Raw genomic sequence first — 26771 nt, 5'->3', positions numbered from 1 at the left:
CCGGTCTCCTGGAACATCCCCAGTGTTCCAAGGTTTATTGAAAATAACATTAATGGTCCAGCAAGCTCCCCGGCTAGCTCTTTTAAAACTCTTGGATGCAAGTTATCCAGACCTGTTGATTTTAAAATGCTCAACTTCAGTTTCAGCTATGTAAATATCCTCTTGAGTTACTATTGGAATAGAAAGAGTGTCATCATAATAATATATCTTCTGACTTTTTCCCAAAATAGAGGTTTTTTTTATTTTTTAGAATTGCTACCAAACTGGAAAATCCATTATTCATAGAGCTCTACCCCTTCTTCATATGGGATAATAATACCCTATTCAACAAGTGGTCCTATGTAAATCACTTGGGGAATCATTAGTGGGATAAGCTGCTTCCTCTAGTGAATAAAGGGATCAGAGCTTGGCTCTACTTAACAATTTTCAATAGTGAATATACGAGTCAAACTTAATCTGTTCTAAAACAGTTTGTGAACTGAAAAGCTCTAAATTAGCTGAATAAATTGTTTGTTGCAAATTGATACCCAACGTTACGATGAACACTGGTTGCTTGTGGTGTTTTCAAGATGTTTCTGTTAAGTTTTTAAGCCTAATCTAACAGCTCCGTCAATAACTGTGGTGGGCTTTTTTCCCAGGCAGTCATTTTGTCCTCTACAAATTCTAAGTGACAGCCACAGAAGCCAGAGCAGTTTGCTTTCAATTTTGATGTACAGCCATATAAAGTAATAAAACTCATGCCAAACAGACGACTAAGCCTTCACAAAGTCATCAAGTGAAGAGCGGACATATAACCAGCTCTTTTGTGCTAGCTTCAGAATTATGAACCATACGATTCAAAAGTGGAATTAATTTGTGAACATGCACTGGGTGATGGGGCCAAGCTAATACTCTTGTCTTCACAACATGTGCTCAACTGTCTCCATAAATTGAAATTACAGGTACAGACCAGACAGACAGCTCTGAGAGACCTGTACCAAAGAGTCCAGATTTATGCTAGTCCACTGCTGAACCCAGGAGCAGCAAAAGATTTGCTGATGTAGTCAGAGTTGGATGGTCCTGTCAGTTTCCATCAATGCAAAAAATCTTTGTGCAGCATGAGCATTGGTGGGAATATTATTAAATAACAGCACCACAGATGCTACCATATAAACAGATGTTTTGGGGGGAAAGCACATCTGTTAGGGCTCATGAGTCCAGATAGCAATTACTGCTGCGCATCCATCCAGGGGAGGAAAGTGGAGGTAGGAGCAGAACCTTGGCTGAGCAGGCATGGAGGATGCAGTGAGCTGTGCCAGGGAAAGGGCTGTTGTATGATTAAAATCTAGCCCATAACCACTTGCAGAACCACCCATGTTTCATTTACAAAGGGCTAGATTCACAAAGGACTTAAGTGCCTAACTGCAACTTTAGGTGCCTAAATCCCCGAATCGGGCCCCACTGGGATTCACAGACCCACCCCCTGCTCAGCTGCCCTGAACCCTGCAGGCACCTACAATTGCTCAGGGCCTAACTTTTGGAAGTAAACATTCCATAATGCCTATGTTTCTTCCTCTGAGCATGTGCACTGCAGCAGCTCACCAGGTGTCTGGATGCCTGAGTCCCAGGGTGCTTCATGAATCGGGCAGGATAGACGTTCCTCCAGCAGCACCTAGGCTGGAGGAGAGAGGCACCTCTCCCTGCTGGGGCGTGGGATAGGCGCTTCTCCCCCAGACGTGGCAGGTCTGGGCCGAGACTGGTTTGGGGCCAGGGGAGGGGCACCACTCCCTCTGGCCGCGACAGGTCCAGGGCTGAGGGAGAGGCATCTCTCCCGACGCAGCCCTGAGCGCCTGCATGGCACTTAATAGGCTGCTGCATGGCCATGCAGCTTAGAGGGAACTTAGGCGGGGATAGTTGCCTATATAAGACAAAGCCCCTAATATCGGGATGTCTGGTCACCCTAGGAGAGCACCCTAGCCACCAGTCTATGGGATGTGCCGATTTGTGACTCGACTCGGTCTCTTCTATTGAAGCAGTTCCATTGTGGATAAATAATTTTTTTAAAAAGGCATAGGAGCTGAGAGACTGGATCCTAGCTCTCCCACACAAATGCTCTTACCACCCGGCTACAGAATCATTCTCCTGCTTCTACTCTCCCTCTCTGGCCCAGTGAGTCTTGCATTGTTTATATGCAGTGGAACAGCTTCCACAGGGGAGAGAGCCCCACATCAGACTATTCCTTAGTGCACAGGTTAAGGCATGCACCTGAGAGGTGGCAGATCCCTTCTACTCCTAAGGTGGAGAGAGACTTGCATCCACCCTCCAAGTAAAACACCATAGGTGCCTAACCCAAGAGGTTTAAACAGAGAATCACAAGCAAAGGAAAGCACGCCCCTCCAGCCTGAATTTAGGTACCCATCTGAGAGAGTGGCCAGGCTTATCACACATCCCTTCGCTTAACCAGTGGGAGATGCCAGCTTAGGCGAGGAGCCCCCTACTGTGCTGGCTTTTGTGAATCTCATTCTGGGGTGCCTCTCTCCCTATTGGTTATATAGGGAACCTAGGTACCTACTTTGCTTCATGAATCCCAGTGATTTTCTAGGTGCCTAAAAGTAAGGTATTGTAATACTCAGTGTCACCGTGCCGGCGATTCTTTGTGAATTTAGCCCAAACTGGTTTAGGCAAATCAATGGATGAAATAGTCCCATGTGCCGTTCTCAGGCTATCCCACTGCTAACATGGAATCATTAAATTCAAAGGCTACCAAGCCATATTGTTCTCTTTCTTTAGATACTGGGTTAGCTACATATTTTAATAAAGCACCTTAGATTTGGATGTAATTTTTTCAGTTGCCTGCCAAGTTGAGGAGAAATGTGTTAAATTTACAGATACCTATATGAACTGGCAAACAGCTCATACACAATTTGAGCTCTCCATTTTATGAGTGTGATTGTATACAAACCATGTTTATTCCAAAAGAAGTAAAAGTACAGTTTTCATAAGTAAATTGAAGGGGTTATGATAAAAAATTAATGATCATTTAACATGACAACAGTAAAAATCACATCTTTAAAGGTAGCTGTTTAAAATGCTAGGTGCAGGTTCTGATGGATTATGAAACATTTTGAAATACATGCAAGAAGCTACATCAGTGCAAGTCCACAACAGATGGGGGAAAGCCTGGGAAATCTGTGAGTTCCTGCTCATTGAGCTGGCAGAGTTTCAACCCCAGAACCTACTGATTCTTCAAGATCTGGTGCCATATCTCGGTTTCCCACCCTCCATAGGGTCACTGCTCCTGCAGGAGCTGCACTTCCAACTAGCAGTTGCCTAAGAAACTCTTCTAAATGGTGATGGGTTTGGGGAGGATTAATTCAGCACAGGGCAAAAGTGAGCGTGAGAGTGCTGGTGGGGTTCACCGCTGTTTTAAGTTCACACCTCGGAATCATTGTTTCTGAATCATTGTTTCTGGCTACCAGCAGATTCAGAAAGACAGAATCAGTTCTGTTTTTGGTTCACATTTGGAAGGTGTGTTGTTGTTGTTCTTTTTTCCCCAAAACAGGAAGGACAGCAACATTATTTTTCTTTTTAATGAAGTCTTAGATTCTGCACAATCTGGATGCAAGCTGTGTACATGCATCAAGCAATCTGGGTTCAGTCCATCAAGTGTTTGAAACCCTATACAGTGATCTCCTATTTCTTTTCAAAGTGAACCCATCTAGGGCCTGTAATGCTGATGCTAGCTATATAATTAACTATATGCATTGTCTCACTTCTCTCCCCAGTATCCTATATTCAGCATGCTTCAATAATCTTCTTTTCCCATTGCTCAAAGCTCTACTGAACTACCCAAAGGTAATAGTAAAGGCAATGGGAATTCTTCTTGAGTAAGAACTAAAAGCTAGTGAATATAGACTTCAGGATTGGGTCCCTATGTTTTACAAACAAAGCCAGAATAAATAATGAATAAGAAGAACTGTTGAAATCTCCATGAAGTAATTATATTTATTTCTGGGGAGAAAACAAAGTTTGCGCTGAAAATAACATCCAAAATCCTTTGAAGTGAATAAGGCTGATTGACAACTGAAGAAATGTCTGACTTACTCATATAAAATACAGTCATAATGAGTATTGGTCTTTCATGATAATTTTCAGATGTCATACATATTTTATTTTATAATGAATTTTACTTCTCGAGAAAAAAATGCAAGGTTGAGAATCCTGGGAGCTGAATATGTGTATAATTTAAAATAAGCTTGGCACAAGTAGTAGAAGTCTCCCAATATGGCCCTGCCAATGCTAAAATATTCCCTATTCTGATCTATAGGTAAGAGGCAATTATGGAGTTGGCAGAGTAGTTCAAAAAATCCCAGCTGATATTTACTCGAATAAAAACTCATTTTGCTTTGGACTCTACTCGGTCTTCTTTTTACAGTCACTTTCCAAGCCCAGGATTCTTGTCACTGAGTTTGCTGGCAGGAATGTCTGTGGAAATAGCAGATATGGCGTTGGGGCTGTGTCGGTTCCCAGACATTGCAAACATTTTGTGAATAGTCACGGGAAACAAATTAAGAATTTGTAAGTCCGTGTATTCATAAGGAGCTCCGGTGGGCGTGCATTGTACCTTTTTATGTTAGCCCTGTGTTCTTTGCCTGTGTCAATGTGTAACATTGACGGGCTAATGTAGGCAAGCATATTGCTGTATCTGGATGGAAGGATAAATGCAAATGAAATGAAAGTGATAATGCAAATGGCTGTGCAATGGGCTAGCTGCACATAGGCCGGCACTAATGTGTTTAGCTGCTATAATTGTCCAGTGTAGACAAGCCCAATGAGGCACCTCCTTACCAGTGTCACCAATCTAGTATGTCTCATTGGGGTAACTTCATTGATTTCCATGACATTTTCAACAGGGCTCAGTTTGGCTCATTGTGTCTATACCTTTCAAGGTTTGCCTTTGCCATGAATGCATTTACTTTTGAGACAGAACAGCGGCACTGCTATGGGTACCCGCATGGCCCCACAGTATGCCAACATTTTTATGGCTGATTTTAGAACAACGCTTCCTCAGCTCTCGTCCCGTAACGCCCCTACTCTACTTGCGCTATATTAATGACATCTTCATCATCTGGACCCATGGAAAAGAAGCCCTTGAGGAATTCCACCATGATTTCAACAATTTCCATCCCACCATCAACCTCAGCCTGGTCCAGTCCACACAAGAGATCCACTTCCTGGACACTACAGTGCTAATAAACGATGATCACATAAACACCACCCTATACCGGAACCTACTGACCGCTATTCCTACCTACATGCCTCCAGCTTTCACCCTGACCACACCACACGATCCATCGTCTACAGCCAAGCTCTGCGATACAACCGCATTTGCTCCAACCCCTCAGACAGAGACAGACACCTACAAGATCTCTATCAAGCATTCTTACAACTACAATACCCACCTGCGGAAGTGAAGAAACAGATTGATAGATCCAGAAGAGTTCCCAGAAGTCACCTACTACAGGACAGGCCTAACAAAGAAAATAACAGAACGCCACTAGCCGTCACCTTCAGCCCCCAACTAAAACCCCTCCAACGCGTTATTAAGGATCTACGACCTATCCTGAAGGATGACCCAACACTCTCACAAGTCTTGGGAGACAGGCCAGTCCTTGCCTACAGACAGCCCCCCAACCTGAAGCAAATACTCACCAGCAACCACATACCACACAACAGAACCACTAAGCCAGGAACCTATCCTTGCAACAAAGCCCGTTGCCAACTGTGCCCACATATCTATTCAGGGGACACCATCACAGGGCCTAATAACATCAGCCACACTATCAGAGGCTCGTTCACCTGCACATCCACCAATGTGATATATGCCATCATGTGCCAGCCATACCCCTCTGCCGTGTACATTGGTCAAACTGGGCAGTCTCTACGTAAAAGAGTAAATGGACACAAATCAGATGTCAAGAATTATAACATTCATAAACCAGTCGGAGAACACTTCATTCTCTCTGGTCACGCGATTGCAGACATGAAAGTCGCTATTTTACAACAAAAAAACTTCAAATCCAGACTCCAGCGAGAAACTGCTGAATTGGAATTCATTTGCAAATTGGATACAATTAACTTAGGCTACCTTGCATAATGACTAAGCCACTCCCAGTCTCTATTCAAGCCTATTTCCCCTTGTTTTTTCCTACCCCCCCCCCCCAGATGTTCTTGTTAAACCCTAGATTTGTGCTGGAAATGGCCCACCTTGATTATCATACACATTGTAAGGAGAGTGGTCACTTTAGATAAGCTATTACCAGCAGGAGAGTGGGGTGGGAGGAGGTATTTTTTCATGCTTTGTGTGTATATAATAAGATCTTCTACACTTTTCACAGTATGCGTCCGATGAAGTGATTTGTAGCTCACAAAAGCTTATGCTCAAATAAATTGGTTAGTCTCTAAGGTGCCACAAGTACTCCTTTTCTTTTAGGTTTCTAGACAATCTTGAAATATCTAATCATGCAAGAGCTTAAATGTTCTGTGTTTGTTTCTCTCTTGGTGTTCATACTCCATTCTGAAATGAATGCACTTGTGGACAGGGGGTAGATCAGACTTGCTAAGTGAGAGAGACATATCTCTAATGCAAAATTAGATGAGTAAAAAGAAGTCACTTGTTTTTCAGATGTTCTCATTTAACTGAAAGCCAAAGGAGACGGAAGAGTCTCTCATCCTGATATGTTCAGGGAGGGGGGAATCATCTCATGTTTGTTCCATACATACATACATACATACATACATACATGTCACGTGTATCTTGAACTTTCCTGTAGTTTTTTTTTCTGTTAACATATTGTCTTATCTTGTATGAAAATATTCACTCAACCAATAGAACTGTGACATTCAGAAGTCCACCACTGAGGACACAGCATCCCTCAAGGATAATAAATACCTTCTATACTAATTTATAAACTAATAACAAATCAATAATATATAAATCAAAGTCCATGTGTTGGGATACCCAAGTAGCCAAACTTTAATGCTCTACCAGATGAGCTGAAGGAGAAACTCAACAGAGGCATTTATGTATGAATATAACATTGTCTATACTGGGTTTTTTTTTAAAAAAAAAAATTCCATTGGTATAGTTAGGAAAACTTTTCCCCCACTACCCTTCTTGATTTTTTAAACTGACTGCTTTAAAGAGCTTGGAGAGAACTTCATGAAATGTAATAGTGCAGTTGCAATGGAAGAGAAAAGAAAAATTAACCACTGTAATATGTTGCTTTATTTTGTGTTTTGTTTTTTTGATGAATGTCACTGTCAGAAAAAATTGAATTTCCCAAACATAAATACATAAATATTGGCAGCCTTCAGGCTTCTCTCTCATCCAAAGCCCAATGGACAAACAGGGGAGATTGATTGTAGCCTTTTTCAAGGTAACCTGGAGAGCTTTCTTTGTGAGAGTTCAAATCTCTGGCCAATAGCCCAGAGCATAGATCACCCATAATCCCTGGTGCTATGCCTTATTTTAGATGGCACTATACAAAAAAGTTTTAATTGAAGTGTTTAGATCTGCAACCCACTAATCTCTAAAAGCTACAATTGTTCTGTGCAGAGACTGTCTTTCTTATAATTAAAAATTGACTTTGCATAAGTGTTACCAGATTAAAAGATTTCAGAGTAGCAGCCGTGTTAGTCTGTATCCACAAAAAGAACAGGAGTACTTGCGGTACTTGCATCCGATGAAGTGGGTTTTAGCCCACGAAAGCTTATGCTTAAATAAATTTGTTAGTCTCTAATACTCCTGGATTAAAAGAGTTGGATTTAATCTGGTTTAGCAACTTTCATAGCAACGCCTCAAAACATGAGTGTGTTTATCATGCGTAACTGTTTCTCTTTTGTGAGGCTGGCCATTGACTCTGTTTGTTGTATTCTGCTTCACCCAGTCGTCTTCAATAAAATACTTCAGCAAGGCAAGAAAATAACAATAGGAAATAATTTGGCTAGTTCTGCAACATCTGGAGCTAATTCCATATTCCTGCCAGCAAAGTCAGTGAAAGTTTGGGGTTCAGAAAGAATGCAGGATCAGGGCCTTAATGTTTTTCAGTGTGTGCAGGGCTAGAATCTGGTTGTCACTGCTTGGATGGCACAAGAGGATCAAGAGGTCCTCTCAACATCTGGTCCAAGAGTAATTCAATGGAGAGCCCCCCATTAACGTCAGCACCCCTACAGTACTTCACCTGAAGCATTCAGAATACTAGTGCTTGTACTTCCTGAGTATAACCAGGTGCTGGCTAGTGCAGAATTTCAAAGAGCACATTGGACTTCAACCCCCTGTGTACCTACTAGCATGGGTGGCCCTGCCCACGCTCTGCCCCCAGGTCCCCTCCTGCCTGCTTCCAGTTCCCACCCTTCCATGGTCCAGGCTGGGGCTGGTGCAGGCCGGCCTGCCACCGGGATTGGGGGCAGCTAGGGCCGGTGCTCACAAGGCATGGGGCTGGGAGCACTGGGGCCGGGGCCACATTTCCCGCCAGGTGCTCCGGGGTTGGGGTTGGGGACGCTGGGGCTGTGTCCCCTGCCTGGTGCTCCAGGGTTGGGGGCGCTCCAGCCAGGGGGCTGGTGGCCATGGTGGGGGTGGTCTGGGCTCCAGGAAAGAGAAGGATTGAAGGGAAGGGGGAGGGGGAGGGCCTCAGGCAAATGGGGAGGGGCCAGGGGCTAGCCTGCCCCAAGGGCCGGTTCACCCACCACCCATGCCAACTAGCCCTGCTTGCAGTGTTTATGGGGCGGAGAGGGACACAGGTTTTAATAGTTTTTAATGCTTTAAAACACCATGTGGCACATGGTTTGATTATGTTGGCAGGAAAGTCAAAAGGACGTCAGTTTGGGTAGAGTCCGCCATCGGGACTAGACTGCCATCAAAGATACTGTAAAAGTAAAGCTGCTCTAACCTTCCACTTCTGACAAAAGGAAGACAATACTGGGAGCGTCCCAAGAGCCAGCATCATAGCTAAGAGGTCAGTGGGGAGGGGTGGGAGGTGGAGACGGTTGGTGGTGGCTTCAGTTCGGACAAGACAGCTGGAAATGCTGCTGAATGTGTGCAACCAGTTTGTAGGGGGATTTTCTTCAAAGGCAATAATTCTGGGGCTTAGCTCAGTAACACGTACATCAGCCTTCTGCATTATTGAAGCCCAAAGGACAATAGGTTAGGAATTTAAAGATTGCTGAAGTGTGGCAGATATATAATATATTTTTATACTGAATCCTTAATAATTAAAGTTGCAGAATAGGTACACCTAATGTGTGTAATCATAAAAATTACTAGATGCTCCCTCCAAAGGGAGATAGGAAACAACACGAGAAGGATAATTGTGTTATTCATTCCCTTCACACATTTCACTGATGCAATATTCTGGACTCTGGGAGCCTGCTCTGGTGAGATGCTCAGGGTCTCCTGCATGGGTGCTGAGTACCCTGAATTCCTGCTCAAGCCAATTAGAGTTCAGAGTCCATGTTCATCAATCTTTGCATAGGTATATAGCGAGAGGGAGAAAAAGAGGAGAGATCTCTATCTATATTGCTATATAAAACAACAAAACTAATAACCCTAAACTCCGACAAAAACAAGATAATCCGCTGCACGAGCAATACATGACAGATGAGGAGTAGCATTGCTTAATGTACTGGCAGAAAGTGCTTAGATACTAAGGTGATGTGTGGTATAAGAACTTGTATAGAATAGAACTCAAAGGATGAGACACTGTCGGGAGAGGCTCATGACTGAGAGTGCCTACTTCAGGGCAGACTATCAGAAACAAGGCAGATATCTCAAACTGGTGGTATGTTCTCTAATTATATTTTACCGAGCCAGTAACAAATGTGAACTCCTAGGTCACTCTAAACAGTCTTACCATGGAGTCACAGACCATCCCTTTTGACTCTCCAGTCCATCTTACCCCTCGGGCAAACTGGACTTGGTGAGAAATGGTCACACAATGTTCAGGTTGTTTCTAGTCCCAAGAGACCAGATTAATTAGTACTCTAGATCTTACACCAAAGACAATGCCTATAGCCAATCCTGTAATAAACTCTCTAAAGGTTTATTAACTAGGAAAAAAACGAGTTATTTACAGGTTAAAGCAAGCAAACATATACACACACATGAGTCACCATCTAGATCCTAAGAGTGACAGAGTTGTAGTGATCTGTCAGTTCAAGTGTCTTTCAGGATGGGCTAAGGAGGCAGTTTGGTACCTCTAGCTCCATCAGAGTTCAAGTGGCAAAGAGATGGACAATTTCCCTGTGGCCTTGTATTCTTTCCTTCATTCAGCTTCCAAGTCTACAGGATGAGCTTCCTTGCACAAAAGATTTCCAAGATGCGATAAGGCCGTTCACCAATCCTTTCTATTGCAATGTTCCTTGATGGTCCATCTGATTTTGATAGTCCTTCTTGCTGGGGAGGGGGCGACAATTCCTGTGCCTGTGTTCACAGCAAACATTTTCAAAGTTATAAAGAAAACTTTACATCTTTTCTTATAGCATAGACTACCGACATTACAAGTGAGATCAATGCAGGCAACAATTTACAAGCATTTCATAGCATCTAAACATGAAATACATTCTTATAAGACGAATACCTATTTTGAGCAAAACTAACATACGTGTGATCTGGTCTGGTCTCCAGCTATGAGTTTGTCAGTTCTTAGCTAAGGCCTACAGCATAGGCAAGAGCTAGCATCTGGCCTACCCATGTCACACCTACTACTGTTCTTTAGAGTAGTTGATTATGTGTGATGTAGTGTGCTCTATGTAAGAAAGAAGTAATTTATGACAGACTTTGCTAATATCAAGTGTCAGAGGGAAGTAACTTGTATGTGTGTAACATTGCATATGGAGGCATAAGACTACTGAGAGTGCTCTAGTTTATCCTGCATGGGCCCAATTTTCAGGATAGCTGAGCTCCATCACCTCCAGCTAAGTGAATAGGAACTCTGGGTGCTCAGCACCTCTGAAAATCAGATCCCAGATCTCCCTAGAAATCTTACCCTATGCTACAGACTGCTCACCTGATAGAATTGTATGTACATATCAGTCTTTGTTGTTGAATTGAAGCTGAAATTTAGATCTTCACTATAGAATGGATGCCTTTGTAATTCATGGCTAAATGTTCAGAAATCTCATGATTTTATAAACGTTATTACATTAGTCCATTTTATAGTTCCAGCATGGTTTTCTTCCGGTAATGTTACTTTCTATTATCATACAAAGGTTGATATTATCTACTTGGAAATTTCATATTCTTTATTCCTGACATGACTTTCACCATTTTCCCATCCCTTTGGAAAGGTGATACAATCCTGGATCTCCCCCTTTACCCTTCCATGTGAAGTCACCTTTGTGTTAGGAATGACCTTTAAAATGTCTGATAGTGCTTTGACATTTTCCATAACATTTTCTTGACCTTCTCATCTGGCCTTCTTAATGTTAAACACCTGGGATTTTACGTACATACAGAGTTACAGTATTAATCATTATGTTTTGTAAATAATATTTAACTATTTCTCTCTGTTCAGTTTAATAAGATGGAGTTCAATCATCCGACGGTAATGAATTCATTCTTCTGGTTCAAAAGATTTTTGATTCAAATTAGAAGTGCTAGTATAGTTTTCTATCACTATCGAGCAGGATTAGATTCAAACCGGTAACCCTGAGGTGAAAGGTTCCAGATCCAATTACAGCTGCCCCATAACTGTCTATTTTCCTGGGCTAACACTTTTAACGGGGTCCTTCTGCAGGTTAAGAGCTATGTCGTGTCATGAATATTTAAGAATATTAATTTCACTAGAGATGACCACTAAGTGATTAAATTAAATTATATTGATAACCATTCAATTTTATAACCGTATCATGAGCCATATTTTGTGCCTGGTAGTGAAGCAGTGGGTTTCCTTTGGTATTTCAGCTCTTCATAGTTCTGAAAGTTCCTAGTTATAGATGTTCCCAGATGGACTAGATTCCTCGTGTGCTGTAACTCCATCATTTACGTTTAAAGGGCCACATGCTTCCCTTTATATTAGAAATGTGTGAGCAGGGCAGTTGATTGCAAAGGACTGAATAAGAGTGTAGCCCACATAAAAGGTTTTGCCTCAGGACAGCCTATGCAAGAACTTGTAGGAGAGGCTTCTGAGGTAGGAAATATCCCTGAGGATTTCCTCATGGAATTCTTCCCTGATTCCACCATGTCAAATAGGAAATGGGACTTTCCACAAATTTGGCAGCTCTCCAGGGATCCTCTTGGATCCCCAGTGATCTGCAGGAGCCACATGATGCCCACCATGAGAGAGTTCTATTCCTTACTCCTTTAATGCCATCCATGCTACATAACCCAGGAAAGGGTATAAGCCAGGGTGGAGACTGAAGATTTTGCAGTAAACTGAGAGATTCCTCAGCATGCAACAGAGGAAGTATGGCCCCAAATGCATTATACCTTAATTCAGTGCTCTACAAAGGAGAGATGAATATATACATTTACTATAAAACTTACATGATAAATGTGTGTAACTCACAAAATCGTATATGAATGAGTTTCGTCCCCACTACAATAATAATAAGACGTAATACTTTATATTGGATCATCTGACATATTCAATTTCAATATTTGTAGCATGAGTGGTACCAACAAGCGAGGACATTTTAGACATCCTGATCCATTCTAGTCCATAAAACAGACATAGGTTGCACCCTATAATTGTGCTTAGCACAACAGGGCTGTGTCAGAGAATTATTGAATGGTCGCATTATGTTAGAATAAAATGACTTGTAAAAGATTTTTAAATGTACATTAATATTAGATATTATGTGATTTGTTTTTGTTTATATTCCCCACTGTTTTACTAATTTTGCTAAAATGAGAAATCTCCTAGAATTAGTGTCACAATGAAGAATTCCATGCACAATTCATTTTATGACTACACCAACATTTGACTGATCTCAGAAGACTATTCCACTGCCTATGAAGGAAATCATGTTTTGTCTAGCGTATCCCATGTGTGATTTATTGAAAGGCTTAAATAAATAGCACTGTTTATAATTATATATATAATTGCATCCTCTATGGCTGAAATTAACATTATCATAATTTAGATGCAATAGATCTGACAGTTTATTCAAGTTAGTAGGATAGTTTATCCAGAATAAATAGAAGAAAAATATTTATATAAGTAAATCTGGTATAGTGGAAAGAAAAGAATACAGTAAAATATTTACAAGAAAACAGAGCTGTTCATTTAAAAAGCACAGGATGACGGACATGTCTATTTAATGGCAACTCACAAAACAAACTGATTAACTGAATTTCAGTAGTAAACGCTGACAGACAAATTAAGTAATAAGTGGGTTGAAAGGATTCATGTTACTTAGCTTGATCTTGGGAAATGAGTACATAATTTTAATTGACCACAGTTTAACCCATTTGCAGTTCAGTGTTGAGTGAACATTTTTAAGCTGCGTAATTTCAGTTATAAAAGTAAAATGAGATAAATGTGACTCGGTGATATCTGAAGCATAAGATGCCTGCCTTCAACCTATAACCTTCTGAAAATAGAGTTAATGTAAATGAACAAGGTGCCATTCATTAGCATGTCAGTGGTGAGTCTCTAATATGGTGCCATTAAATTATTGTGGTGATAATTGAGACATTAAAAAGAGACAGATGCTAGGCCTATATCTAAGCTCTTATAACCCTTTAGCAATTAAATTTCAATGAGCTAATATAACTTCACTATAGCGAATATTAACAATTGGGAATAATTTTTCGTTAAGGTTGCTGTTCTCTAGCTGAATTAATAGATTGTTGGGGCCAGATTCTCAGCCCTGACTCTGCACAGCACAGCAAAGCAGGCAGCTGACCTTAAAGGGGAAACTGAGGATTTGTAGAACAGAGGAGCATCCTTGGATGGCATAGAGCCATCCCAGCCCCCACACGAGGGGCAGGGAGCAGGCGAGGTTGTCAGAGCAGGGAGAAGCCAAGTAAAATCTTTACACGCACATGGGCGTGTTCAGTTGGAAGCAAATGATGACAAACATATAGTTGCAGTGGGGTGAAGTGGAGGGAAGCATTTCAGCTGCAGAGCCAGCACCAAACCAGGAGAGTGGAAAGACTGCTTAGAGCTACCTTTCTCCCCGCTCTCTGCAGTTGTGTCAAGCATCTGGTCCTAAGGATGCTAGCTTAGGAATAATAGTACAGCATTGTTGAAAGGAAGCAGTCTGCCCACACAGACTCTTGATTGGGTATCAAGAACTCTAACATGGGAAGCCCTGACAGCTGGAAGGAAATGATTGGTTTGACCCCACTGTCTACTCCCCATTTCCTACAGGGATACCTCTGTTGGTATGCTCTTCCCAGCCATCCTGCAGTTCAAGGGCTGTAGACACATCAGTGCCTAAATCCAAGGTTCCAGTTCTGACTCTGCTGCCAAGGGCAGTGACATCATCTTATCTTACTCCAAATCCTAGGCAATGTCTGAGTTAATGCCTTTTTTTTTTGTAGGAGGGAGAATATCTTCCAGCTTCCAAACTCTGGGGGTCAAGCATGCCCTTACCCCACAAAGCATACGCCAAAAACCTGGTACAGATAGCCGCAGTGGCTGCTAGATAGCACCACTCACCACTAACTCTAGGTACAACTGGTGTCCTCTAATCTTACCTTCCAACCACTCTTCCAGCCAGTACCGGAAATCCAATCAATAATGCCAGACTTGGTGTGCTGGGAACTACAACCCATGCTATGCTATGCATCATGAAATATAGCTCAAAAGTTCCTGTCACAACTTCCAACACAAATCCAATAAAACTTTTCTTTTATGGTAAGATGTTGCGCTTTAGAATGGAAGAAAGCTAAACTTTCTTAAATTGCAACAGAGGGGTAGTGGTTTTCTGTTCTTTGGTAAATCATATTTGCGTTATAGAGAACTAAATCCACTTGCTAGTAACTAGAACTGTAGGGGCTAACTCTTGATACTGAACTTTGATTCCATACAAAGCTGGTTTGAGTTTGGGATTTGACATGTTTTGAGAATTTTGGGATTTGAGGAAGTGATCAAAATGTGTACAATAGTGAAATCCATTAAATTTCTACTAGCCAGCCCAACACCACCGTGCCAAGACAATTCTCAGAATTCAGTAGAATCTTTCAGGCCAAACAGGCAGTAAAAGGGGTTGAGGAGAGTGAAGCAACCTGCATGGAACTGAGGAGGAGGAGTACAGGTTGCAGGAGGGCAGAGGTTGGAGGAAACATCAGAAAGTCAGTCTGTGTGCACATGACTAGAATGCTAGCTGCAGTTGTAGCACCACTGTAAACCATTCTTAATACAGAGCCAGTTTAGCTTTATAAACATGGAGTTCTCTTATATTGTTATACAGCACATGGAATGTGCAACAGGAAGGATCCTTATACCTTCTCCCACCCACCTTGTCCATCCCCTACCCTCCTGCGATCACCTGCAAAGGCCAATCACTATCAGGCAATTTTGGAAACTCTTAAACTCATACACTTCTATGGGACTGTGTATGATATAATTATGAAGGCTGGGAGTTCATGGTTCACTCAGAAAGGGAAGAGGCTTACTAGTCGTATGCATATAATGCAGCAAAGTTACTTCTGAGAGGTGCTTCCATGGTGCATCAATTGCTAGCCTCTGAATTGAACATAATGTATTTGTAAGGCTTTGACCAGGGTACCCATAGCCTAGGACAAGCTCTCTTTATGTAAATCAAACAAATCTCAGTCAATAAATAACATATGGCATGTCTTGTGGAAGAGCCACTTGTAAATAGTTCTTTAATTTTCATTAATATGTTATAGAATATCCAAGAGCTGTCAATTACTAGCCATGGGCCAGCTCCTGAGCTCGTAAGTTGGCATAGTCCCATTGACTTAACTGGAGCTATGCACATTTACACCAATCAAGGATCTGGCATAATATATATTTAGCAGTGACAACATATGGGATTTCAAAGGTCCATGTTGTCATACGTTAAAGATAGAGGGCTCATTAGCATGGATTGAATCATATATAATATCCTCAATATGGCAACACCCAGATCAACAGGTGCTTGAAGGTTCAACAGACCATATGAGAAGGAAGCAGTTGGACATTTTCCAAATGTTTGTGGCAAACAATAAAGGATATTGAGGGGAGGAGGGAGAACAGCAACCTGTGTTCAAATAGTAAGATGGGAAGGTGGGGGAAAACATACACATTTTTAGGCTTTCTATCTGCTTTACTCACTGTGGTGGGGTTACTGTAGAATCTTAAATAAGAGTGAGGTATAAACGTGGATACAATGGACAGCAATTCACTTCTGTTCAGAGGCCGGGGGAGGAGCAAAGGCACCCAAAGACTAGCAAAGAATTCAAGCAGCATGGAATAGCATCTTCATGGCATGAGTGTGTCAGTCCCTTTATTAACTCTTTGCGAGAAATTCACCCTGTGGTGCAGAGGCTCTGTGCCCCATAGTAAAGACTTCCCTGGCATATAAGACCTTAGGCAAGCCTGCGCTGGGCTGAAAGCTATTCCACGCACAGGTGACTAGATGTGTAATTGTGCTGTATGTGTACTGGAGGGGTGCACTGAGAGGAAAGGTGCCATACATGTTGAAGCTTTGCTTGTAGCATGAAGTCCTAACTCCATGGCTTCTGCTTCCTTCAGGTGAGATGCATGCAGAACAGTGGCTATGTGACAACATGACCACTAAACTAGCTGCACTGCTTGAGGAGGGGATAGACCGTACATGGAGAGCCAAGAACTCCATGAAATTGTCCCAAAGTCTTAAGGATATTTTCCATAATTTGTTAGTACCTACGTAGTCTCCAATCTCCCTCCTCTTTCCATGGTGCTGCATCACTTTCCCCTGGGTAGAACATGATTTAGTTTCCATATGTTGGCCCGTCCTGTGTAATTTTATGACTAGTGTTCCCCTTCTGGGGAACATTACACAGACTATTTAGCCCTGTGTCTTCTACAGTATCTATGTAGGGTGCATTAGAAATCAGATGGCCACATTTGTCTCATTGCCTGTCTGAAGGCTGGAGTCTATCATGACTTAATGTCCATTCACTAAAAAAAGCATTGCACTGAATTCCCTTTGGTTTCAGTTATGTAAGTGCTGGGATTGTGGTGTGCTAGCTAGTAATGGGTTTGCTATTTATTTTTGGGTTGAGTAGTGGTTTAACTGAATCATTCACAGTCAGGGCGTCCAAAGAATCTCTTGCTGTGTCTGTCATGTAATGCCATAGGGAGTGGACATTACTAATTTAGACAATACCGCTTCATATTCCTTATCCCAAGTGCCCTCAATAGTGCAGATGGTAGAAACAAACATCCAATATTAAGCACATTCATTTAATGTTTAAGTTCTATTAAGGGCACCCTAACAGGGTTATTTTTACTTAGTGTCATGCATTCTTCAAGTCCAAAGTGCCAGAAACTTTTCTTGCCATTAATACACTGTGAAATATATTTCAAATAAAGTTAGGTTTCAGAGGAGCAGCCGTGTTAGTCTGTATCCGCAAAAAGAAAAGGAGGACTTGTGGCACCTTAGAGATTAACAGATTTATCTGAGCATAAGCTTTCGTGAGCTACAGCTCACTTCATCAGATGCATGCAGTGGAAAATTAAATTAGGCTTGAATAGAGACTGGGAATGGATGTGTCATTACACAAAGTGAAACTATTTCCCCTTGTTTATTTTCCCCCCTCCCCCACACCGTTCCTTACACGTTTTGTCAACTGCTGGAAATGGCCCACCTTGTTTATCACTACAAAAGGTTTTTTTTCTCTCCTGTTAATAATAGCTCACCGTACCTGATCACTCTCGCTACAGTGTGTATGGTAACACCCATTGTTTCATGTTCTCTGTGTATATAAAATCTCCCCACTGTACTTTCCACTGCATGCATCCGATGAAGTGAGCTGTAGCTCGTGAAAGCTTATGCTCAAATAAATTTGTTAGTCTCTAAGGTGCCACAAGTACTCCTTTTCTTTTTTCAAATAAACTGTTTGCGTGGAAGTCACTGCCTGTAAATGGTTACAACCTGAAGTCCCATTTTTGGAAATACACACACTTGCTTAATCCATGGAGCTGCTCATGGCAGTGAAGTTAAGCAAGTGCATAAGTGTTTTGCAGGATCAGAGCCCTAATGAGTAGCTCCCACTTACATCAGTCGTGGTTTGGCTGAAAATCTAGTCCTCTGTTTCACTGTGTACTCCTGGTGGGATGCACTCTGTTGTATATATCAGGATGACTAACGTTGTCTAATTGTTTCCTTATACTCCCACTTGTGTCCATCTGTTGAGTCGTGTCTTCTGCTTAGATTGTAAACTCTTTAAGGCAGGGTCTGTCTTTTGGTTCTGTGTTTGTACAGTGCCTAACACAGTGGGGTCCTGATCCAGGGACTCCTAAGCACTGCAGTAAAACAAATAATACATAATAATGTAAGAACTTTTACAGTGTCAGATTGAGGAGCACTTGTCCTCACCACTAATACACTGAACTGCATGTGCTAATAAAGCTTCCAAGCCATATTCACGGCTTGTATAAGTGGGTAGAACATTTGGACTTGTGCCTTCTCACCCCAGCAAGCCTTTTAAATACAGTTAGAACTTTTCAGATTCCTTCTCTTTTGATGATAGCCATCTGGCTGGAAAATGACCATCAGTTGTGACATTAATAATGTAGAAGGCCGATGCTGGACACATTAATGTCTGACCTGCTTTACTACCAGGTAAATAATCAGATGGAAAGAAGACTTATCCTTCTGTGATGCTTTCCATCAGAGGATCACCAGAATTATTGTGATGGATATTTCCTTTGCTGCGGGAGACTTGGTAATGACTCCTTTACCATTTAAACACAGGCTTCTGAGTTAGCACAGTAAAAAGATGTCAAACTAACTCCCACTGTCAGTGCTAAAATTGCCTTGGAATGTGATCTTGTTATGATCCATCTGGAAGAGAAGACTTCCCCGCTGGCAGCATAACAAGGACCAAATGGCAACTGTCTCTGCAGACAGACAGTGGTCTTAGAAATTTAAAGGTGCCATACGTAGAAAACAGAGGCACAAAAACTTGGCAGCACAACACTATCTAATATCCTTGCCCAAGGGATGTGTTTGTGGGCAGAGAAATGTGTCATTTATTTCAGTATTTTCCAGTCTCTGCTGGAGATTCATAGATATTTTAAAGTTCACACATCTTTACTAAAGGTATAAAAATAAACTCCATCTTGCCATCATTCTGTGAACAGAAAGTTCAGTGGAAGGGAATGAGAATTGCATATGGATTGATGGAAGGACTAGCTGGCATTTACCAAATTTCAGTTTTGATCAGCTTTTCATTTTGGTGCTGTTCCTTCAGATGCTTCGGATATCTCAGAACTCTAGAAAATTATACACCCTGACAACAGCCTATTGGGACAGATTCTGAACTGGGTTTAAAAGCCATATGCCTCTTATGCTTAATGAATGAGAGAAATTTTCAGGTGCAAAAAGTTTTTTAGCCCATAAGTACTTCATAGTTAGACCTGTTGTCAGTGGCTTATGAAGTTCCAGGTCTGACATTCATTTGTGGGGTTCTGTAGCCAGTTCCTCTGAGAATCCAGACTGTCCAAGTCTACTCAACTACATAAAGTATCAGACTACCAGCTGACATGCAAACCTGGTTCTTGTAAGGCAGTGAAAGAAAATGAAACATTCGGCTACGGAGATGTTAAAGTCAAGTGGAATCCAAATTTAATTGTGCAAAACCTGTCACACTAGAACTGGCACAATGCTTCCAATTTCTGTTCAAAGCAAGGTTGCATATTTTTGTCGGCAGCAGCAATTCAGTCAGGTGATCACAATGGTCGCTTCTGGCCTTGGTATCGCTGAAGAATCTGTGATGATGTCGGACATTTGGGAACCCTTTAAAATAACAAAGGCATAACAAAATCCAGTGGTTGAAAGTTGAGGTTAGAACATGTCAAATTGGAAACGAGACACATTGTGAGGGTAATTAACCATTGGATCATCTTACCAAAGGATGTGATAGATTTATCATAAATTTTAAGATTAGATTATGACTGGTTGGATCACAGAAACTCCTTTGGGACTGCCACCTGATGTTCTGGGACTATCTCTAAGCCCGTTTTCCCTGCCAGCTTGGGACTTCAGTACCTTGCCTTGTTTGAGCCAGACACGCTTGCCTGCTGCAAACACAGATCCAAGTCTGAACCATGTCCCCCACAAGCTGCAGGCTTAACTGAAAACAGCTTAAGAAGTGCTCCTGTCTCCAGCACTCAGATACCTGGCTCCCAATGGGGTCCAAACCCCAAATAAATCCATTTTACACTGTAAAAACATATACAGGGTAAATTCCTAAATTGTTTGCCATCTATAACACTGATAGAGAGAGATGCACAGCAGTTCCCCTCCTCCTCCCCCCCCCCGCTATTAATACTTAGTCTGGGGTAATTAATAAGTAAAAAGTGATTTTATTAAATATAAAAGTAAGATTTAAGTGGTTTCAAGTAATAACAGGCAGAACAAAGTAAATTACCAAGCAAAATAATATAAAACATGCAAGTCTAAGCCTAATACAGTAAAAAACTAAATGCAGGTAAATCTCACCCTCAGATGTTCCAATAAGCCTCTTTTACCGACTAGACTTCCTCCTAGTCTGAGTCGGGAAATCACTCACAACCCTACTGTTACTGTCCTTTTGTTCCAGTTTCTTGCAGGCATCTCCTTGGGGTGGAGAGGCTATCTTTTGTGCCAGCTGAAGACAAAATGGAGGGGTTTCCCCAGGGGCTTATATAGTCTCTCTCTTCTGGATGGAAACCCCTTCTCGTCTCCTATGCAGAATCTAGCTACCAGATGGAGTTTTGGAGTCACATGGGCAAGTCACATGTCCATGAATGATTCAGTTCTTTACAGGCCAATGTCACATTCCTAGGAAAGCTCAGTTGTGGATTGGCGTCTCTCAAAGTTCATTATTGGCTTAAGTGTTTCTTGACTGGGCACTTACTGAGAATAGTCTTTTCTCAAGAAGCTGACCAACTGCTTCACTGAGGCTACTTTAAAATCAAAAAAGTACACAGCCAATGTTTGTAACTTTGCATACAAAAATGATACATGCATACAAATAGGATGAATATATCCAATAGATCATAACCTTTTCTGAGATGTTACTTGGCATATCTAGCGTAAAACATATTCCAGTTATGTCATATTTACACTCATAAGCATATTTCTATAAAACATTATGGGGTGCAGTGTCACATAGATGCCTTTCTAAAAGGTATGTTCTAGTTCCATCATAAGTTATTGGGCTTGATTGTGTTCTCTTACAGTCAGGAAGAGTAATTCCCTCCACTGCATGAATTATTGAGTAAAATCCTATCACTTATTACACAGGAGGTTGGATTTGCTACTCATAATGGTTCTTTCTGGGTTTAAAAATTATGAACCTACATATTATGTGCTCTTTCCTAGTAGACGTAATCTGGGCTCAAAATGCACCAGTGGATCTATAAAATGTTTGCGGATCTCTGCTAATAGCTAAAAAATTCATATCTGGCTTTGACTGAAAGTTCACATGAGAACAAAATTTATGAAGAGCACTGTGACTGCAAGCTGAACTCCAACCAAGGCTGATTTTGAGTGTATTTGAGGCTTGAGTTGAATATTTTGTGGGCTTCAAAGTAACACTTGTCTCTTAGTGTATGTCTATGCCGCAGCTGGGTATGTTAGTCTGCCTGGAGTATGTTAGTCTACCTGCACTGGGAAGCACACTCCAAACTGCAATGTAGACAAAATATCTGTCTACCTATGTGATCCTCATTACCATAAACTCTAAGTTCCTATAGTCGATTTCCTCAAAGTAGTTACCTTGTAATGAAAAAAAACAAACTATTCCATAAGTTTAGAGGAAAAATGAACAAGCACAATGCAGCCTCTCCAGTCTGGTGTAAGCTTAAAGGAAGTTGATGGTTCACTAGGTGAGGCATTTCCTAGGGTAAGTTCTACCAGATGTTACTGTACTGCCATGTCTTTACTTCAGTGTTTATTTTTATGACATTACTCTGGAAAGCTTTCATGGCACCATGATGACCAAGTCATTTTTTTGTCAAAACATTCATATTTCTGTTGCTGCTCTTCTGTAACACATTAACACATCCTTGACAAATATGACCAAATTGGTAAAATGTCAAGCGTGTGTACAATCATTCTGTCAGCTGTTGGGTATGAAAACCTAAAGGAAGCCAAACAGTCATTGATAAGGAGTTTTTTTTAAGTACATCCACCCTCCATCTGGGTGTTATGAAAACCGCATTTAAGTGTATAGTGTATTTTATAAAGTGGACATTAATCCTGTTTTTTATTAAAATAAAAACACATTCATCTACTTGATCATTTCCCCTCCTGTTATGCCACATTGTCATGGCATCATTTACCCCCTTCCATCCATAATGACAGCATGAGGTGCAAGGTAGTAGACAATCGGTCCCAACAAAACACAAAAACATGCTCAAGTGGCAGCCTTTATCTGGTAATGCTGAAGGGAAGTTTCTATTAGTGTCACTTCAAGCTACTTAGCTAATGATGTTTTCTTTAAAGCCCTTCTGGTGCCATGAAAAGGTCCAGAGCATCCCAACTACAAAGTTGGGTGAATCTACACTCCTCCATGCAGAGTGAGTGTGAGTGTTACCAAACCTCCACTATCCACTTCAGTGATAACCCTCCACTGATTGTGTTGACAGCATCTCCTTCCCCATCAGGTCTGAAGTAGAACTGGTTGAAATGTTTTTGTCAAATAGAAAATTCACACAAAACATACATTTTTTTCTTTTTTAGGGCACTGAAACTATTTGTGAATTTGGGTCAAAGTCCATGACTATTTCCACCCCCCCACCCCCCACCCCCAGCTCCGTATTGATTTAATTGAGTTATCTGAGAGGGAGTTTTCTTCCCAACTAAAAGAAGCGATGGGTCTAAACCAAACCACAAGCTAAATTCACGGTACGTCATATCCTGGTGTGAATGTCCTGAGTAGTTCCTACCTTTAACATGGTGGAATTTTAACCATTGGATTAAATGCCTTAAAACTTTGACATTTGGAGCTGGATCTAAATTTTTCAACTTGGCTTTAACTCAGAAACAAATATATGAAAGTAATTCTGGATGAAGATTTTCAAATGAAATTTTTTGTCAGTGAAAATGCAGATTCAGGTTACCTGAAACATTTCACAAATTCTTGTCAAATTCACTGACTTTTAATCAAAATTTCAGATGAAATTTAAACGTTCAGGTTTGACATTTTCTAAACAAAATGTTTTTATTTTTCAATTCAAAATGACATTATATATAAACTACCACCAAAAAATCCGTTATTCCCCCAGTTGGAACATAAATATAGAAGCATAACATACATTGGTTTTATTAGTGAACAGTTTTGATAAGTGTGCTGACTCTTTGCTGGCTGACGAAGGTGACTCAAAGACCCCATCACAAACTACAGGGATAGACACATCCACATTTTCCTTTTGTGTGTGTGTGTGTGTGTGTGACTTTACAGTCTGGATATGAGGACAGAGAATGATAAATAAATTGCATTCTCACTCAGCCTTTCTTTCCCACTGGACTATTAACAACTGTTGTGTTCTGTGTAAAGGGAAATGCACTGAATTGTATTCAGACTGAGAACTACACTGAATAAGTGTGTGCTGTAATTTATAGTTATTTACCCAGTACCCACTGGACACAGCTGATAGTGAAGTCTCAGGTGTGCCAGTTGTGACTGTCTGATTCTGTGTAACACAAGTTTTGGAACATATTGGAGCATAGGTGCTGGAACAAGCAGTGTAGGGGGTGTTGCAGCACCCCCTGGTTTGAAGTGGTTTCCATTATATCCAGGGTTTACTGTTTGGTTCAGTGGCTCTCAGCAGCCCCACTATGCAAATCGTTCCAGCACCCCTGTGCTGCTCTAATCCATGCCAACCCCTCATCCTCCCACGGCTCCCCAGGGAGCTGTCTGCCAGCTGGGGATTGGTGAAATGCTATACTGGCTCTATACTAGCTAAGGAGTCCCTCACACTAAGGAATCCCCTGCAGGGGAGATCCAGTGACTTTCTGTTCCTTTCCACCATCATAGAAACCAGAACTCACTGGAGCATCTAACCCACTTAGATGAAAATTATGCATATGTGCTTCTGTATGTGTTTCTGTGTTTGCATTCTGTAGAAATCCAATAAAGTTTTCTCAAAGCCATAAACAAGGGGTTTTGTGTAAACTGCACCACCTCAGGAATAGCCCTGCAAGGCTAGTGCATTTCTGAGTCACAATTCCTCCTTGATCCCAATGGGTAGTTGTGACCATTGGGAAATTTGTCTGGGTACAGCTATGAGTTCTGTGTTAAATCATGAACTTTCTGTATGCATAATTATCAAGCTGCAAACTCCATTTGGAATGCACAGCTTGTTTGCCTAGTTGTCCTTTTACTGCTGTGTAGGACTGGAATTTCAAGGGCTAATAGAAGAGGGCTACCAATAGAGGGTTGCTAGACCTCGTTGGTTCTCTATTCAGATAGAAGCACCTTAGACAATAGCTGGTTCCTATGCAGCAGAACTGTTTTACCAGGGCAGAGGTCATCTGGCAACTAAGGCACCTAGTACAGGTCAGTAATCATTCGTTGAGGCTGATCAGGCAGTCACCTGACAGGGGTGGGGAGGGCTGGAGATTATAAAAGAGTGTCTCAGCAGCCAGTTTAGTGAAAAGGAGAAAAGGCCAGTGATTTCTTTTTCTGGATGAGAAGCCATGAGCAGGAGGCCCACAGTTGGGGAGGATCCTGGGCTTCTTAGAGGACTCTGATCTATGCCCAAAAAACTCTACAGAGATCTAAGGAAACTGCCTATAAGTATGTTTATTATCTTACCTAGAACTGTGTATCTCTTCTGCTGAGTAAAAGGAAGTTTCTTTAGAATCCTGGGCAAAGTCTCTCCTGAGTCTGTTGACATTCACAGTTGCATACCCCTGAAGAGGGAAACGGTTAAACCAGAGCACTCACATGGCTGAAATTCTGATAGAGGGTATGTTTATGACAGGGAAGTCTGAGGGGTCAGCATTGCTTCCAGCGGATAGGCAGTTAGTCTGTGGGGGATCTCAGCTTTCAAAGGGTTCCAGACAGATGATCCACAACCCAAGACTGTGCCTAGAGAACCCACGTGCTGGGGTAGTACTTGGACTCCGTTCAAACTCTGGAGGCTTAAAGCACGAGGGGAATGTCCAGCCAAGACGAGGAGTTCTACCAGTGCTGTCTATATATGACAGTATTTACAGATGGCCTATACTTACTACCTATGCCCCTAACTGCTCTGTTACTCCAGCATGCAGGGGTAGAGTCAAGTCTCCACTAATTTCCTGTCCTGCCTCCGGTGGCGCCCCACCCACCTTCTCTACGGAGAGAGTAAACCGGAAATAACCGGAAACACTTATTCCTATGTAGAGCTGGGCAAAATGTTTGGGCTGAAATATTTTTTCTGCTGAAAAATGCAGATATGGTGACGCTGAAACATTCGTGTGTTGGTTTCACTAAACTGAGGGGGATTGAGGAAGGGGAAACCAAAATTACGAAAGTCAAAACAGGTATTTTTGAAACAAAAATATTTAAACCTTTCAGTTCAAAATGACTGTTTCAAGACTTCCTTCCATTCTATTCTTGAAAACATTTCAAAAGCACTAAATACTAGAAATAGAAATGAAACATTTTAATTTGGGTTGAATGAAATGTTTCATTTCCCTGAAATGAAATTCTCAGATTTTTTGATTTGCTAAAAAGTTGACAAAATTCAGCACAAAACAATGTTTTCCCATTCTTTCAGAATTGCCATTAAACTAAAAAATTATTTGCTCAGCTTTATTCCCATGATTTTGGGTCATGTAGCATGTGAAAGGGAGAAGGGTTTTAGTCCCTTGGACAGCAGGTGTAGTCCAAATGCAATCTAGCCCATAGATGGTAGGGTTTTTATGACAAGGGTGTATGTCATTGAATGTAAAGAATTAGTATTAAATCACTTTGAAATTCCATCTCAGTCTCTAATATATTCAGATGTGTACTAAAGGGACAGAACAAAGAATGTATGCCCAGGAGTGAGAGAAATTCAATGGGCTTCTGTACAATGGCCTGTCCCAAAATGGAGGCCAACTCTGAACTGATCTGTTGCAATAAAGCTAAGTGAAATAACAAGGACAATATTAGCCTGCTGGCGATGCTGGTGGTAATAGAAGAATAATTATTATTAATTTCAACAGATCTTGAACAAGGATGTATGTATTCTTCATGCTTTTCAAGTAAAGTAGATATTTATAAATATTTTAAAGAGAAGTCTGTATGTTTTAAATGCAACCACAGTTTTGCAATATATTCTCTAAGCTTCTATAATACAATACTATTGCACTACTGTATATCTCACTTGAAAAGCCAGTTTATGGATACTGTGTGCTAACTGTGGGTGTATATTTCTTAAGCAACTAAAAGAACTTCAAGACCTTTCAGATGCAACCCAAATGCAACGTGCTAAAGATATTTCTCCGATATCTTCAGTGGCAACAAGCAATTTAATGCTGGCAAGCAGCCACAATTTTCCTTTCCCCCTCAATTAAAAACCTCAGATGATGCTATCTTTTTCTAAACAAATACTGCAGCTTCATGTTACAATACATTTTAAATCTGTTTACAATACAATTTTCCAGAATCTCTT

The 26771-nt window shown here is 41.3% G+C and overlaps 1 long non-coding RNA gene across 7 annotated transcripts in view; it reads left to right on the top strand.

Annotated features, from left to right (window-relative positions):
* Nucleotides 1-26771, top strand: part of LOC125643014 (uncharacterized) — a 678305-nt gene that overhangs the window by 487758 nt on the left and 163776 nt on the right. Inside the window, exon 4 of one of the 7 annotated variants that reach the window (XR_012670027.1) lies at nt 8843-8996. The exons of the other annotated variants lie outside the window; for them this stretch is intronic. This is a non-coding gene — a long non-coding RNA (uncharacterized LOC125643014). The remainder of the gene's footprint in view (nt 1-8842; nt 8997-26771) is intronic. 7 annotated transcript variants of the gene reach the window in all.

Source organism: Caretta caretta, chromosome 9, assembly GCF_965140235.1.
Source record: "Caretta caretta isolate rCarCar2 chromosome 9, rCarCar1.hap1, whole genome shotgun sequence".
Lineage (NCBI taxonomy): Eukaryota > Metazoa > Chordata > Testudines > Cheloniidae > Caretta > Caretta caretta.
Note: the sequence above shows the minus strand (reverse complement) of the source record. Positions and strands in the feature narration are given on the sequence as shown.